Source organism: Paroedura picta, chromosome 13 (genome assembly GCF_049243985.1).
Source record: "Paroedura picta isolate Pp20150507F chromosome 13, Ppicta_v3.0, whole genome shotgun sequence".
Lineage (NCBI taxonomy): Eukaryota > Metazoa > Chordata > Lepidosauria > Squamata > Gekkonidae > Paroedura > Paroedura picta.
The window spans coordinates 32,630,709-32,646,578 of record NC_135381.1 but is presented as its reverse complement, the minus strand read 5'-3'; positions in this window follow the sequence as shown (position 1 = coordinate 32,646,578).

Here is a 15,870-nt window from a genome sequence, read left to right as displayed (position 1 = left end):
AAATGGAACTGTATGCAAGGAGGTAGCTAAACTCTGAGCAATGTCCGTTAAGTTACAACAGCTATATGTGGATGTAAGTACAAGACATTATCAGCCTTAGTGACTTACCCTGCTTTGACCCATTTAATATAGAATAGGAATTCTAGTTTTGTTTTAAAATGTTCTTATGCTATATGTTATATATAATATGTCAATAATATATTTTAATAATGCATAGCTTCTGCATTCTTGTTTTTAAGTCTGTATTTGTTGGTATTATTTTACAGTGTCTGGCAATATGCTACATTTAAATAAAACCAATCACCCTGATCCATGGCCTACTCAATTTCATTTGAACAGAATGAGGAAGCAAGGCCACATGGTCCATATTCTCTCTCGAACAATAATCGTTACTAACCAAGCGATGTAGCTTTTGACCTTTACTGCAGTGGCTTTTGATATTCCCTAAAACTTTACCATTCCATTTTCTATGCAACAGCTATCAAGTATGAGAGATTTTCTGTTCGCATCATGATGTGTCCAGAATGCAGTGGGAATTCTTTTTACTAAGTCTTAAGTCCTTCAAGCACTTTTCATCTCTTCTGGCAATAAGCAAGCTTGTTAGGCTCCAGCGACTAACTTTATCCCCTTCTATAATGTGTCTAGCTATAATGCTTCAAGTTAGATCAGGGGTGGTCAAACTGCGTCCCTCCAGATGTCCATGGACTACAATTCCCATGAGCCCCTGCCAGGGGCTTGTGGGAATTGTAGTGCATGGACATCTGGAGGGCCACAGTTTGACTACCCCTGAGTTAGATAGATCTGAGACAAAGGTCATCTCTGTATTTTTGTTTGTTTGGTGAATACATTGCACACCCCTGACAAAATCACATCTGCTGGGTTTTGCAGCAACAAAAAAATTACGATTATTATTTCCAGCGCTTCATTACTTTTCCTCTCCGTTTTTTGACTGTAAAATACAAAAAGAAGAGAAAGAATGTGGCCAGAAATATTCTGGCTCGATGGTGTGTAATTTGACAAGGGTGGTTTCTGTGCCCTCGCATTTGAGCTAGTGAAATAATAATGAATTGTGTACAACTTGGCAAATGCAGCTCAAAGCATCGTACTAAATGACTACCTTGGTTTCCGAGCAGAACATCAAGTCACTCAGAGGAATTCAATATGGTTTTGACAGGTATTGCATCGAGGAGTCAGTGTTAAAAGACAGATGCCAATCGCTTCCCAGGCATGGGTGTGAACAAAATGAGGGATGCTGCATGAAAATCCTAGCATTCCATAAAGTTTCTCTAAAACTCAACTTTTATATTCACTCTAGATTAAATGTCACCCGCTGCTCTGAAGGCTGTATGATTATTATTTTTTTGCTCAGAAATCCACCTCGATTTAAGATGATGGCGATGGGGAAATGGCAGATGATGCTAGACATTTGACAATGTCACAATTACCATTTTGAAGCAACATTTTCCACACAAAGTTTCATTACTGACTTCTTTGAAGGGATACTAATCCAATTTTGTATGACCAGACAGCAAGCGTGTGCCTCCCCCTGTACATACCGGAGGGTAGGGGTGCAGTACTCTAGGCAGCCACTGAGGGAGCAAGGGAGCAAGCCCTGATATCAAGTGCCTACATATTGTGCATGCTGGACAATGGGAGGCCAGAGATGGGCAACCTTCAATAAGGGTCCATACCAGCCACTCGGGCACCTTCCATCAACCTTCAGCTGTTCTGTACCCACCCTCTTCTTCCCAAATTTGATTGTAGGACTCAAGGGCCAATAGGAAATTTAGCTTATATTCTAACCTCTTCTGTACTTTGTATTGTGAAGTTTCGGGGAGCTAAAGATCCCAGTTACTGGTGGTCACTCTAAGGAGACATTTACAGAGACCACAGATGCAGCACAATGAAGGCATTGCCTTGGAATTTAGGAGTCTTCTTCAAACCTGGACTGAGTCTGCATAAATATGTTTTTTCCCCCGCTCTTGGTCCTGCTGATTTCTATTCAATTCAGATTCGGATCTTGCCAGAGATCTACAGCAATCTTTTCTCTGACTTGAAAGAGCATTAGCCCAGCTGCAGTAATCTTCATCCAAATAGACTTTTCGCCCTGGAAACTGGAAAAACATGTTTTCACAGGGTCTGATCTCTGAGACTTTCATCCCTCCACTCCCTTGGTTTGATTGGTCTCTGCTGATTGGTTGGTTTCCCAAGCAGAAAAGTAAACCTGTCCCTTAGGCTTACAATAAAGTAACAATCTCAATATTTTACAGAATATATCTTTGTAATAAATGAAGCTATACAAATTGAAAAACTTGTCTCTTTGTTTTTCATTTCATTTAATGTGAAGGTTCTAACCAAAACAGTCTCTAGATGTGTCCCGTTTTCAAACTTTTCCTCTGTGGCTGTCCTCTCACTATTAGATAAGAATAAGTGATTCCCAATAGGAAGGTATAACTCCTTAATTGAGCAAAATAATACTTAATATATAATCTGGCCAATGGCTCTGTATCATATGGAGATGCTTGTTTGTAGATTGGTTGGTCTCCAGCAAGAGCAGCCCCTTCAACTTATGGTGGCTCAATTGCAGGGCTTCCCTCTTAAGTGAACTAATAAGCATCAATATCAGAAGTCAAGATGAGCTGTTATTACCTCAAGCTGTTTATTTCTTCCTGGGCTTTGGGGGTGGGGGCAGAAACGCTCCCCAGGGCTGCCCTCTTCCTGGTCTTTTTAGAAAAAGTGAAGAGGATGTTTTACACTAGGATTTCTTGTTTAAAAAAACAACTGTGTTGAGGCACTTTGTCCCTTATCCCAATCTGCTGTATGAGTTTGACCAATGCAGGTGTGTGTGTGTGTGTGGGGGGGGGGGTGCTTTCATAAAGTGTGTGCAGGAGATTGGGATAAGGAATGGCAGCTGAAGACAACCATAGGTTTGTCTTTAATTCCTTCTGATAGGAGTGATGAATGCATTACTTAAGGGGCTAGGAAAAGCAGAAATACACTTCCACAGCATAGAAGTTTAGACACAATCCAACCCAAGCTGAAATGGAGGTACAGAACAAAGGGGGTGCTCCTGCCACATACCAACCAAACAGGAACAAACTCAGCACAATGTCAGTGCTGGAGGCACAACTGCAGTGGGTGGGGAGGGAAAAAGCCAAAAAAAGCAGCCCATCTGCACCCAGAATAGAGTGCCATGGGCTTGCATCTCTCTGATGAAGCAGGGAAAATTCACTCTTGGAGTAAGCAGTTTGACTCCAAGGTCGATGCTCACCTGTGCAGATGAGGGGGGAAATCCTGGCTGGAAATCAGTATCAAGTGTAGAAGGCTTTTGTTTATCTGAACCCAAACAGCTTTAAAAGCCCAGGTTTCAGGGTTGCTGCTGAGATGAATTTCAGGAAGGCATTATCTTTGTTTGATAGAGATATTATGTCTGCTACACCACATGAATGCATATGGGGGGGGGGGGACTAGATGCCAGTCATCTTCAGTGCTGTGATTGGGTTACCATGTTGTCTGCTAGTATATTCTTGGTATCTTCGGAATAAATTTCAAATAAATTTCAAATAATCATGAATGGAACAGAAGGGGGCTTCCTGAAACTCCCTAGCAGCTGAATGACCAGCGAAGTGCTTAATTCATCCTGAAGAGGCACATCACAACTTTGCTCCCCCAGCTGGCACTCTACACATTTTTAACTCTGTCAAAATAAGGAACATATGAAGCTCCCTTGTATTCAGTCAGATAATTGGTTCATCTAGCTGAACATTGTCTACTTAGAGTTGGCAGCTCCTGGCTGTGAAATTCCTGGAGTTTTGGGGTAGAGTTCAGGGAGAGAAGAGTTCTCTGCAGGGCATAATTTCATAAACCCTTTGCAGCAACCATTTTCTCCAGAGGAACTCATCTCTGTCATCTGAAGATCAGCCATTCATTCATTCATTCATTCATTCATTCATTCATTCATTCATTCATTCATTCATATTTAAAAGAACCATTATTTTCCATGTGAAAGGGTTCAGAAACCTTGGAGAACCACCATCAGTTGGAGTAGATTGTACTGATCTTGATAGACCAATGATATGGCACAGTATAAGGCAGCATCGCCTGTTCTTTGCAAGGTTTTGAATGTGTGAGAGGTCACCCTCATGGGTCACACAGCAAACATGAATGTATGAAGCTGTCTTGTACTGAATCAGACCCCTGGTCTTTCAATATCACTCTTGTCCACTCAGACTGGTAGCGACTCTCCATGATCTCAGGCAGAGATCCTTCCCATCACCAACTGTCCTGGAGAATCCGGGATTGAACCTAAGACATTTTTAAATGTCAGGCAGATGCTCTGCCTCTGAGTCATGCTCCCTCCTTGTGCCCTCGCTGCACAGAATTGCTCTGTGTAGAAGTAGGACAGGACAGTGATGTCCCCAAGATTTTCAGCAGGAACAACTTCTGCAGGAGAGGCTCTACAAGGTAATGTTTTTATTTAAAAGGGGGCATTGTTTCTCATTTTCAATTAAAACAAACACACACAAAAATAAGTTTCAAAATAAGCCTCACAGATGTGACCTACAGAAAACAGGGAGAACAGAGTATTCCAACAGCTATCACTTTTAAATAAATCAGCATTACTGAATATGCAAATTGCTGACATTTACAATGCTTTGTTCTCAGTTTCCTCAAGACAGAATTACTGGGTAATTGATGGGTCTTTGATATCAGACGGGAAATGTTTGCTTTGTCTTTTTTATTTGATCAGTTTGGAGAACATTTAGTTACACTAAGTGAAAGAGCTGATTACAATAACAATTGTGGACTTTATTTCATGAAGCTTCCCAACCCTGCAGTGTGAGGCAGTTCATATAAAGTCTGCATATGAAAATGGGAAGGGGTGTGCCTGTGATCCCATCATATGCATAATACTAAAATCCATGCTCTAATAAAGGAAAAATGACCTATTTCTAGAACTAATTACAAATATATCTCTGATACGGCTAGCATACTTATCTGAATCTGAATTTTTCTACAGGTTTTAGTTTCAGACTCTGTGCTTTTGGGCCTGGTGGATATGATGAATTTGGAATCATTTTCCAGCTCAAATTTTTATTGCCTACATTTGCATATAGTCATGTATATGTGTCCAGCACACCCTGCATTCACTTCATGTGCTCTCCATTTCTTGCTATTGACAAACATGAATTTATTAATTAAGTAGTCCGAAAAATGGGAAACTTGGTGGGGCAGTATATAGAGTTGTATTGTATTTTTTAAAGTTTTGTGTTTTACTAATACAGAGAAGTGCATACGGGTATAAGTAAAACACTTTCTACATGTTTGATGCAGTCTTATATATGATCAAGGATGTTTTTTTATTGCAGTTTGATCAATAGAATTATGCATAGCTAGCATGAGAGGGATGCAAAAGAGGTTAACAGAAAAAGTATATGACAGTATATGATTAAATGCCAGAATTAATTCTAGTGAAAGATGGGCAATTTCAATGCAATCACCAGGCAAATTTGTTTTGACTGAACATTCTGGCTTACAGACAAGGTGCAATCCTGACCTAATTACACATTGGTGTGTATCCAGCCATGCAACTTGATCACTTGTCACACAGGACTTCATTTCCACCTGAGGAGACAAGTTCCACTAAAGGTGTACATTTCAGGGAGGAGTAGAAGGAAAAAATCAAATTCAGAATCATGAGGGGCCACTAGTGCCATAATCCCAAATTATAAGGTATGTCTACAATGGTTTTGGTTTATTTTTAGGAGTTGAGGGTTTCCTTGAGAACTGGCCTTGCCTCCCTGATACCACCCACCTCCCAGCTCATCAACGAGGACCAGTACTGGCCTTCCCCAAGGGTTGGGCAACTGTGTTCCCCAGGGGCAGACTGATAAGACAGAAGTGTTTACTCATTTTGTTGAGTGGTGGGCACACACATTGGCAAACCTATTACCTCTAATTAATGCTACTGGTCAAATCCCTGAAGCTTGGCTAAGTTCTATTATCTTGCCAATTTATTAAAAAGGTAACATCAATCTGCCAGGAAATTACTGCCTTATTAGTTTACTACCAGTAATAAGTAAGCTTTATGCGAAATACTTAGTCGCTACACTTTATAAATGGATCCGCAATACTAATATACTAGGGCCAGAACAAGTAGGATTTAGGAAAGGCAGTCCCACACTTGACCATTGTGCTGTTTTATATACTCTAATTCATAAATACTTAAGCCCTAAGAAAGGGAAATTGTTTGCAGCATTTATTGACCTCAAGACTGCCTTTGATTCAATCTCAAGAGAAAAACTGTAGCGGAATTTGGCAGATTTAAACATCGAGGACAACTTATTAGTTTTATTAAAACAACTACATTGTAATGATTTCTGCCAAATAAAGTATACAAAAAGGGGGAATCTAACTGATAAAATACCCATAATGGCAGTGAATTAGGGATGTATTCTTGCTCCACATTTATTTAATCTTTTTCTTAGTGACCTCTCAGCCCCTTTTGGGAGAACAAGTGGTCATCCTCCTATTGGAAGGCAATAGATCAACACCACTTTTATTGTACGTGGATGACACAGACATCCTATCAGGAATGCAAATAGGCCTAATTAGATATTTTAAAACTTGTATAGATTACTGTGCTGAAAACCATCTCACTATAAAATATGAGAAATCTTAGTATTTGCTAAAGCAAGATATAAATACCAGTGGAAGGTGAGAGGCAATCAAATCAAGCAAGTTTATCATTTCAAATATCTTGGTATGAATTTCAGCTATAACAACAAGTGGACATACCATAAGGAGAAGGTTCTAAAACCTCTAAGAGGCAATTTGGTTTATTGGCAAAAACTTTCCACCAGAAGGGAAACAGGAATTTATCTGCTGCAATGAAAATCTATGCAGCTAAAATAATCCCCAATTGCTTTTTGGAATCCCAATATGGATTTGATGCATTTAGCAACAAATTAGAAAAATGTTAATCTACCTTTTTAAGGCAATTGTTGGATGTGCCAAAATGTGTTGTGAACATGTGCTCATATCTGAACTTGGTCAACAGACTCTAGAAACCCGAGCTTGGCTATGTACATTCAAATATTAGTTGAAAATTCACTTCCATCCTCTCCTTCTGTCTCTACTTTCTAATTTGTTAGGAGATCCCTACTTTATTAAGGGTTTTTCTGAAATAATTTTTCACAAACTTCATTGTTTAGGATTAGATTTACCAGTTCTAGTCAATTATGATGAGAGTACAGACCTAAAGCTGATTACAAAAAGATTAGAATACCAGGATATTCAAATAATAGGCAACTTATAGGATCTATTCATCTGGTCACTGGGGCATCCCCTGGTACTACAAATCAATGCCCTTATACCTAAAAGTGTTAGATGATTATTCCCTAAAAAGGGCTCTTATCCTGGCACGTCTAAATATTTTCCCTTCAAAACTATTAAGAGATTGTTTCCTTCAAATTCCCCTGAAATGAGAGAAGTTGCTTGCTTGGATGTAATGGACCAGATACTCTTCCCCACCTATTATTCAACTGCCCCAAAATTCAGATGTATCATCATTATCTGGGTGTCTTTATGGGAAAACTGAAGTATATATGATATGTGTGCTGATGAGAAACATCTGGTGAAGATGATGCTGAGCGTGAAGGAGCCTTCATAGACAGTAGACATTGCAAAAATCCTGTTATCTTGAGGGCCAATTTACCTCTGTTGCAGATTGGCTGCATGACATAAGGCACTATTATTGTTATTCATATGCCTTTGCCTGGAACTTGCTTGCTATTTTACTTGTTGCTTTATGTACATCAAGTCATATGCCAATAAAGGTATTTGAATCTGAATCTGAGGCAGACATTCCTTCTCTACTACCCACAGTACCATTTTGGGGACTCCTGGCTTATTAGGTGGCCCACTCTATTGACTGACTAACTTTACACTGTGTAATCCTCTGTGAGTCTCTTTGTCAATAAATAACATATATTCTATATCTGGGGGGCCTTCAGTGTGAATTGTTGGCCAGTGTGTCTGAGAGGATGCTGGAGTAGATGGACCAATGGACCATGAGTTTTATCCAGCAAGACTCTTCTAATGTTCCTCCCATTGCCCTTCCCACTGGAACTATGATGGGTGTCTTTACAGAACAGCTATTTCAGCAGTGACATCTACTCTCTTCAGCTCTCTCTCAAATGAAGTTCACATTGATCCCTAACTCCCATTTGTGCACCAGTAAAGGCAGTACTTTTCCATTGATTCTTTGATGCCCAAATATTTTTCAGCCTGCATGGATCTGTGCTTTTTGTGGTGCAAGCTGATATATGTGATTTGATGGTGATATTGGGGTTGACCCAGTGTCAAAACCTTGATGAACCATCAGGATCCATGCTTTGGAACCATGTCATTGCTCTCTAGTGTGAAAGTGTGGAGCCATGATTATTGTAGTGAAAGTTGTGGCCATGGGCATGATATGTGTTTTGATGGTGAGTGTAGGGTAAACTGGTACAATCTGTACTTTTGAGCCATGTTTTTGTTCTATAGTATTGCTACGAAGGCAAGAATCCATTATTTTTGTAGTCCATACTGTGACTACTGACATTATAGATGACCTGATGTTAAGTTTGGGATGATCTAGTGAAAAAATCATGTGGAGCCATGTATTTCAATTATGTTTTTGCACTATTGTGACTCCACAATATAGTGGATGCATGATTTTTGTGGTGCTTGCTATCGTCTGATATGGTCTACTGTATGATAGTAGTTTTATTTCATTTTGATATAAAATCATATGAATTTATTTGAATCTGTGCCTCAGATCCAGCTGCTGCTACAGAACAAAGTGTTGGATCCTTCTTTTGTTGTTATTGTTGTTGTTATAGTTCATTCCATAGTCCTGGCTTCTATAAGTAATTTGATACTGGATTTATTTGAGTTCACTTTTAAAAAGTAGAGGATCCAAGTAGATCTGAGTTTTACTTCCCAAACTCAGCAAGCAAACTCTGCATCAAGAAAAAAGAGAAGGAAACCTTGAGTATCCCCAACAAAATGTCCCAACAGTGGGTTATTTTCCTAAAAATACATTGTGTGAACTACAATACCATGACAGTTTAGAAACATTTAGGAAGGGAAAGAGTTTCCAGTTATAGTGTCTCATAATTGGGAGAGCCAGTTTGGTGTAGTGGTTAGGAGTGCGGACTTCTAATCTGGCATGCCGGGTTCGATTCTGCGCTCCCCCACATGCAACCAGCTGGGTGACCTTGGGCTCGCCACGGCACTGATAAAACTGTTCTGACCGAGCAGTGATATCAGGGCTCTCTCAGCCTCACCCACCCCACAGGGTGTCTGTTGTGGGGAGAGGAATGGGAAGGCGACTGTAAGCCGCTTTGAGCCTCCTTCGGGTAGGGAAAAGCGGCATATAAGAACCAACTCTTCTTCTTCTTCTTCTAATTGTACCATGGTTGTCCATAGAGAAACTCAAAGCAGCATACTTTTATTTTACTCTTAGCTTAAAATACGGTGCTCAAACCACTGCTTTAGAGTGGGATAGATGCAAAGACTCCCCCCTCCCATCCTCAGCCATGGAGGAAAGGTTTAGGTCCTGACATAATTGCATGGTGACCTTTTACAAACTCTTCACTCACCAAGGCAATCTCCGTATGTCATTAAATGTCTTGAGACAGGTGCTCACCCCAAAAGGCTGATGCACCAACACTTCTGCCATGACAGATATTAAATTTGTCAATTATTAAAGAAATACCACATGTCAATAAAACAACAACATTTAATGTGAAATCGTTTGCCAAGCAAGAAGGGAGAGAGGGAGTGAGCAAGGAAAACAAAAGAATGGACAAAGATGCATATCGGTAGTCCCATTTTTCACCATGGCATTCAGGTAAGGAATAAGAGTATCGCCTTAAAAAGGAGTTTGTAGCACATAGGCAAGCACACGTACACTGAAGCAGAAGAAGCACATTTTTTAAAGATATTGATTTCTTAGAGCTATGAAGAAAGGCTTCATTTTTAAAAGCCTTATTCTATGAAAAGATCTCAAAATCCTGTAGTTTTCTCAGAGTATTTCCATCACGCTGCCATTTTGATCCTTGTCTTCCTGGTCCAGAAATAATGGTGTGCTGTCCTTAAGCTTAATATTATCTTCTATCTCAACAACCTATGTAGCTGTAATAGGGAAAGTCCTCATGATTCTGAGCTCTGAGTGTCCACACTAGGGCCCACCACCACTACTACTATCATGTCCTAACTAAGCAATGGCCTTATGTGGAAAGACTGGGGCTACCACCAGAAAGTGGTGGTGTGAGCTCCAGGTGAGACAGGTACCAAGTGTAGCAACAATGGGAGCCTGGCCCACCACTTCTTTTTTCCACTCCTTCAGAAGAGTGGAGATAGGGGCAGTTGAGGAAACACAGGACCTGGGGGCAGTATCTTGGTTGCCCAATGGCTAATATTGCTCCAATGAGTGAGATAATCATTGAGCTAAAAGGTAATTTTTCAGAAGCCAACATGAAGTTGACATAAAAACTCCCTCAGGTGCAAGTTGGAGAAAGATGTAGGGTTAGACTACAGCTGGACTCTTCTCTTCCCTCTGCTATTCCTGACTTGTAGCTGGACAGTTATCCACCTTCCAAGACTTGTTATTTGCTCTACACAATGCAATTGTTGTAACAGAGTTAAAATAGGACAGAGCCATAGTTTGAGCCTATCTGCCACCAGCTTGGAAGGGGCAAGACAGGAAATGATCTATATAATGTATTTATTTTGTTTTACCACATTTTTATCCATCGTGGGGATCTGAAATACAACAGAAATAATAAAATCCCATGCCAAAGTCTTGTACCTCTGGCCAAATACCTTCAAATGGAGGTGTATTGTGGCTAAATTTGCAGATGACACTAAGTTGTTCAGGGTGGTGAGAACCAGGGAGGAATGTGAAGGGTCCAGAAGGATCTGTCCAGGCTGGGCAATTGGTTGTCAAATTAGGTTCAACCCTTTAAAGGGCAAAATAATCATGAACTAATGGTGCTCAGAATCATGAGGACTTTCCCTACATAGATTTACAGCTACATAGATAGAAAATAATAACAAAAAAACATCTTAATCATAAATACATGTTGATGAGGTCCAAACTGGCAGTAACTGACTTGATAGATAACTAACTCAAGATGTTGGCTCAGTTTTACCCTATGTTAGGAATTATTAGGAAGGGGACTGAAAACAAATCAGTCATTATCATAATGCCCCTCTATAAATCTATAGCGTGGCCTCATTTGGAAGACTATGTACAGTCACTGTAACTCAAATAACATACAGCACTGGAAAAGTTGCAGAAAAGGGCAACTGAAATAATTAAGGAAATGGAACACCTTCCCTACGAACGAAGGTTAAAGTGGTAAGTGCTTTTTTGTCTGGGGATAAACAGTTGCGGGGTGACATGATAGAGGTTTACAAAAGTATGTACAGGGAAGAAAAGGTAAATAAATAAGTACTTTTCTCACAATACAAGAACTCATGGGCGCTCAATGAAATTAATGAGCAGTAAGCTTAGAAAAGTTAACAGGAAGTACAAAGAGTACTTAACAAATTGAATTTACATCTGCAGGAAATGGTGGCAGTTATAAGCACAAAGAGCTTCGAAAAGGACCATGAGGCTGGGAGTTCGATCCCAGCAGCCGGCTCAAGGTTGACTCAGCCTTCCATCCTTCCGAGGTCGGTAAAATGAGTACCCAGCTTGCTGCTGGGGGGTGAAACAGTAATGACTTGGGAAAGGAATGGCAAACCACCCTGTATTGAGTCTGCCAAGAAAACGCTAGAGGGCATCACCCCAAGGTTCAGGCATGACTCGGTGCTTGCACAGGGGATACCTTTACCTTTTTATTGATGGAATGCAATCTCCAGGCCAGTGATACTCTGTATTCTTGGTGCTTAAGGGGCAACAGTGGGAAGACTTTGGGTTTCTGTCCCTGCTGGTGAACCTCCTCATGGCACCTGATACCTGATAAGCTTCTCTTATGGTCTGCTGAATATGTTACAGGCACTGCAATCCTAGGCAGAATTACAGCCTTCTGATGCACCTGGCTTACACAGAAAGGTGTAATTCTCCATAGGGCATTACTATACAGATGATTCTGCTTGGATGAAACAATTTGGCAACAGCTTCTCATGTTAATCAGGAAACAGAGGGAGAATAAATGTTAAAGGTAAAGGTATCCCCTGTGCAAGCACCGGGTCATGTCTGACCCTTGGGGTGATGCCTTCTAGCGTTTCCATGGCAGACTCAATATGGGGTGGTTTGCCAGTGCCTTCCCCAGTCATTACCATTTACCCCCCAGCAAGCTGGGTACTCGTTTTACCGACTTTGGAAGGATGGAAGGCTGAGTCAACCTTGAGCTGGCTGCTGGGATTGAACTCCCAACCTCATGGGCAGAGCTTTCAGACTGCATGTCTGCTGCAGTCTGCATGTCTACCACTCTGTTCCACAAGAGGCTCATGAGGCAGAGAATACATAAGACTAAATTTTTCTCCTTTGTATTTTTCTTAGACATGGAAACTGTTACATTTGCAAAAAATGTGATGTGCAAGTGTTTGAAAAATATACATTTGCAATTATAGAGATATTTTAGACTGAAAGAAAAACTAACACCACAATTAGATCACTTTAAGAACTGTTTTACAAAAAAAAAAAAATTCTAATTGTCCACAAAGATGGATGTACAAAGCTTTTTTTCCCCATCAGGGGAAACTCAGCAATATTAATACAGCCTAAAACATAGTTTAAAGAAGGTCTTGTTACAATAACAATCTTGTTTGATAAAGAGGATTTGAGTTTTTGATAATTCTCTGATGGCGCTCGATTCAAAATTTTGTTAACATCCTGACAACTGCATTGATCAAAGACAAAGGCTTAAAAGAAAGGCACATTTCCCAGGTAAAAACCAAGTTATTCTGTTTCTCATGATATTTAGATGCATTTGCCCAGATGGCAAGCTACATTTCAACTTCAATACATATGAAGAAGAAACGATTGGAGAAGTTTCTTTTTACAAACATGAACCACCAAAACAAAAGACATTGTCATAAATAGCTGCAGGACAAAGATTTTTTTTTATTTTATTTTTTTGTTCCAAATGACTGTGACAGAATTCTTTGTAATGTGAAGGTTTACCTAGGGATAAGTAGATTTCTCCCATTTCATTCCTTAATTCAAGCGGGCATTGACTCTTGGATGTATTTCAGTCCTACTGCCTTCCAAATTTTTATTTATTTATTTATTTATTTATTTATTTATTTATTTATTTATTTATTTATTTATTTATTTATTTATCTTTACATTTCTATCCTGCCACTCCCACACGGGCTCGCGGCGGCTCACAATAAAAAACCCCAATACATAAAATTCCATACCTAAAAACCCCAATAAAACTTAAAAAACAGTAATTAATCTAATCTAAGCACAACAATCCAAGCACGGTGGTAAAACTGGGGGAGGGATCCCCTTCCTACCAATACTAATCACGGGATGGATGCCTAATACCCCTGCAAGATTTCAAAGAGTGGGGCAGGGTAGGGGGCCCAGAGATTCTCTTGCGCGCCGGCCTCAACCGTAGACCTGGCAGAAGAGCTCCGTAGACCTGGCAGAAGAGCTCCGTCTTACAGGCCCCGCGGAATGCTGAAAGCTCCCGCAGGGTCCGCAGCTCTTCTGGGAGCTCATTCCACCAGGTGGGGCCAGGACTGAAAAGGCCCTTGCCCTGGTTGAGGCCAGGCACACTTCCTCGGGGCTGGGAATGACCAACAGATTTGATCCCGGAGAGCGTAAAGCCCTGCAGGGAACATAGGGCGAGAGGCGGTCCCTAAGGTATGTGGGTCCTAGACCGAACGCTCTCTGATCGCTATGGTAATGTTTAAACATCTCTTCAAAGTAAGATACAGACATGTTACAACAATGATGAAAACGAATTCTGCAGTGGGAGTCTGCACTCCTTGCCACAACATTCATTCCTTTGCATTGTTTCCCCTTTCAGTTCTGCTGATGGGCATTGATAAAGAATATGGCTGTGCTGAACTCTTGGTATTCTTGAAATTTCAACATTCAGTCCAATCTTAAATGTGTCCACAAACATTTCATATTTGGAGACAGTTCTTCTGTATACCTCACTGTATTTGGAATGGGGGTAATCAATTATCCCCACACTTTTAATTCAGGGTTGCTGAAAATTTCAATGTGAAAAATGATCATGGGTAGGGATGGGCATGAACCAGAAAAATTGTTTTGGTTTGTGGTTTGTGATTTGTGTTCTGCCTGGTCCATGAACTACAAACTGTAACAGTTTGTAACTGTAAAACTGTAACAAACTTTTAGCCACACACACAAAAAAAACTGGCTTGGCTTATGAGATTCATGATGTGATTGAATCTACAAAAATGGCGAGGGATTTGGAGACCAAGTAATATGAGGAAAGGTTGAGTGAGTTTGGTCTGTATAGCCTAGAGCAGTGGTCCCCAACTCAACGCCGGGGACCACTCACCGGGAACCACTCAATGCCTTTTACTGAGGCCCGGTGGTGGTGGGGGGGGGTTAGTTTACTCCTCTACTCTCAGCCACTGCCCTAACGCTCTCTGATCGCTATGGTAATGTTTAAACATCCCTTCAAAGTAAGATACAGACATGTTACAACAATGAACATAAGGAACATTTTATTTTCATGGAAATTTTAACTCATGACAATGACAAATCAATGGGAACCCTGAGCTTGTTTCTCTGCAATGAGATAGTCCCATCTGGAAGTGATGGGAGACAATGACACCCGAAGTATGTTGTAAAGGGCCAGGGGGGATGAAGAAAAGGGCCGGGGGGAGAGAAGGCATCCTTCAGGGCCCACCTCCAATTAGTCGAAGGACCACATGTGGTCCGCGGGTACAGGTTGGGGATCGCTAGCCTAGAGAAAAGACAACTAAGAAGTGATATGATTTTCAGATACTTGTAGGGCTGTTGTTTATAAGATCGAGCACAGTTGTTTTCTGTTGCCCAAGAGGGCCAAACCAGAAGGAACATTGTTCGGTCATTTAAAAAAAATCTGTTTTCATCAACTAGAACATAAAAAAAATCCTAAAATAAAACTCATGTCATTAAATATTAATCAAACCACAGGTAGTACAGAGTCAACATTATCCATATGTGCTATGGCTTGATACCAATATTCTATACAAGAAAGCTTTTAGCTGTCAAAATTTAATCCATCTTGACCATGCATAAATCATCTTTCAATATGTCCAGCCATTTGTGTCCATTCAGAGAAGATTCCTTTGAATGCTGAAACCGTACTACTTTGGCTTTGATTGAGCAGTCTTTTGTAACAATAACTTTAGACGTCTGGTTATGGATGAAAAAGAATGAGAAAAAAGAGAGATCTTACAAAGAGGATAATTATATCATTAATGCGATGTTGAATAACTGGTCAAAGTATGCATTTAAATTGGCTCCAGGAATTTCACCTCTTTCTTCACCTATGAGGAGAAAAACTTTTAGATTAGAAGTTAAAGCTTTTGATAACTGGGGAAAAAGAGGAGGGGCTAGATTGAACAATCTCCTTATTAATGGTAAGGTTATATAATATGAACTGCAATCAGGACAATTGGATCACAAGTTTTATTACCATGGCTTCTTTTTTACCAGATAAAAAGTTTCTTAGCAGACAGAATAAGAAAAGGATATATTTTGAGAGACTCAATAGAATTTGAGATCATTCTGATTTCTGCTAATCATGGAGTCTTTTTAAATACATATTGGCTTTTGATTGCTACGAAATGGACAAAGGCCTTAGGATATGCTGTGAACATTAATGTTTAGAAATT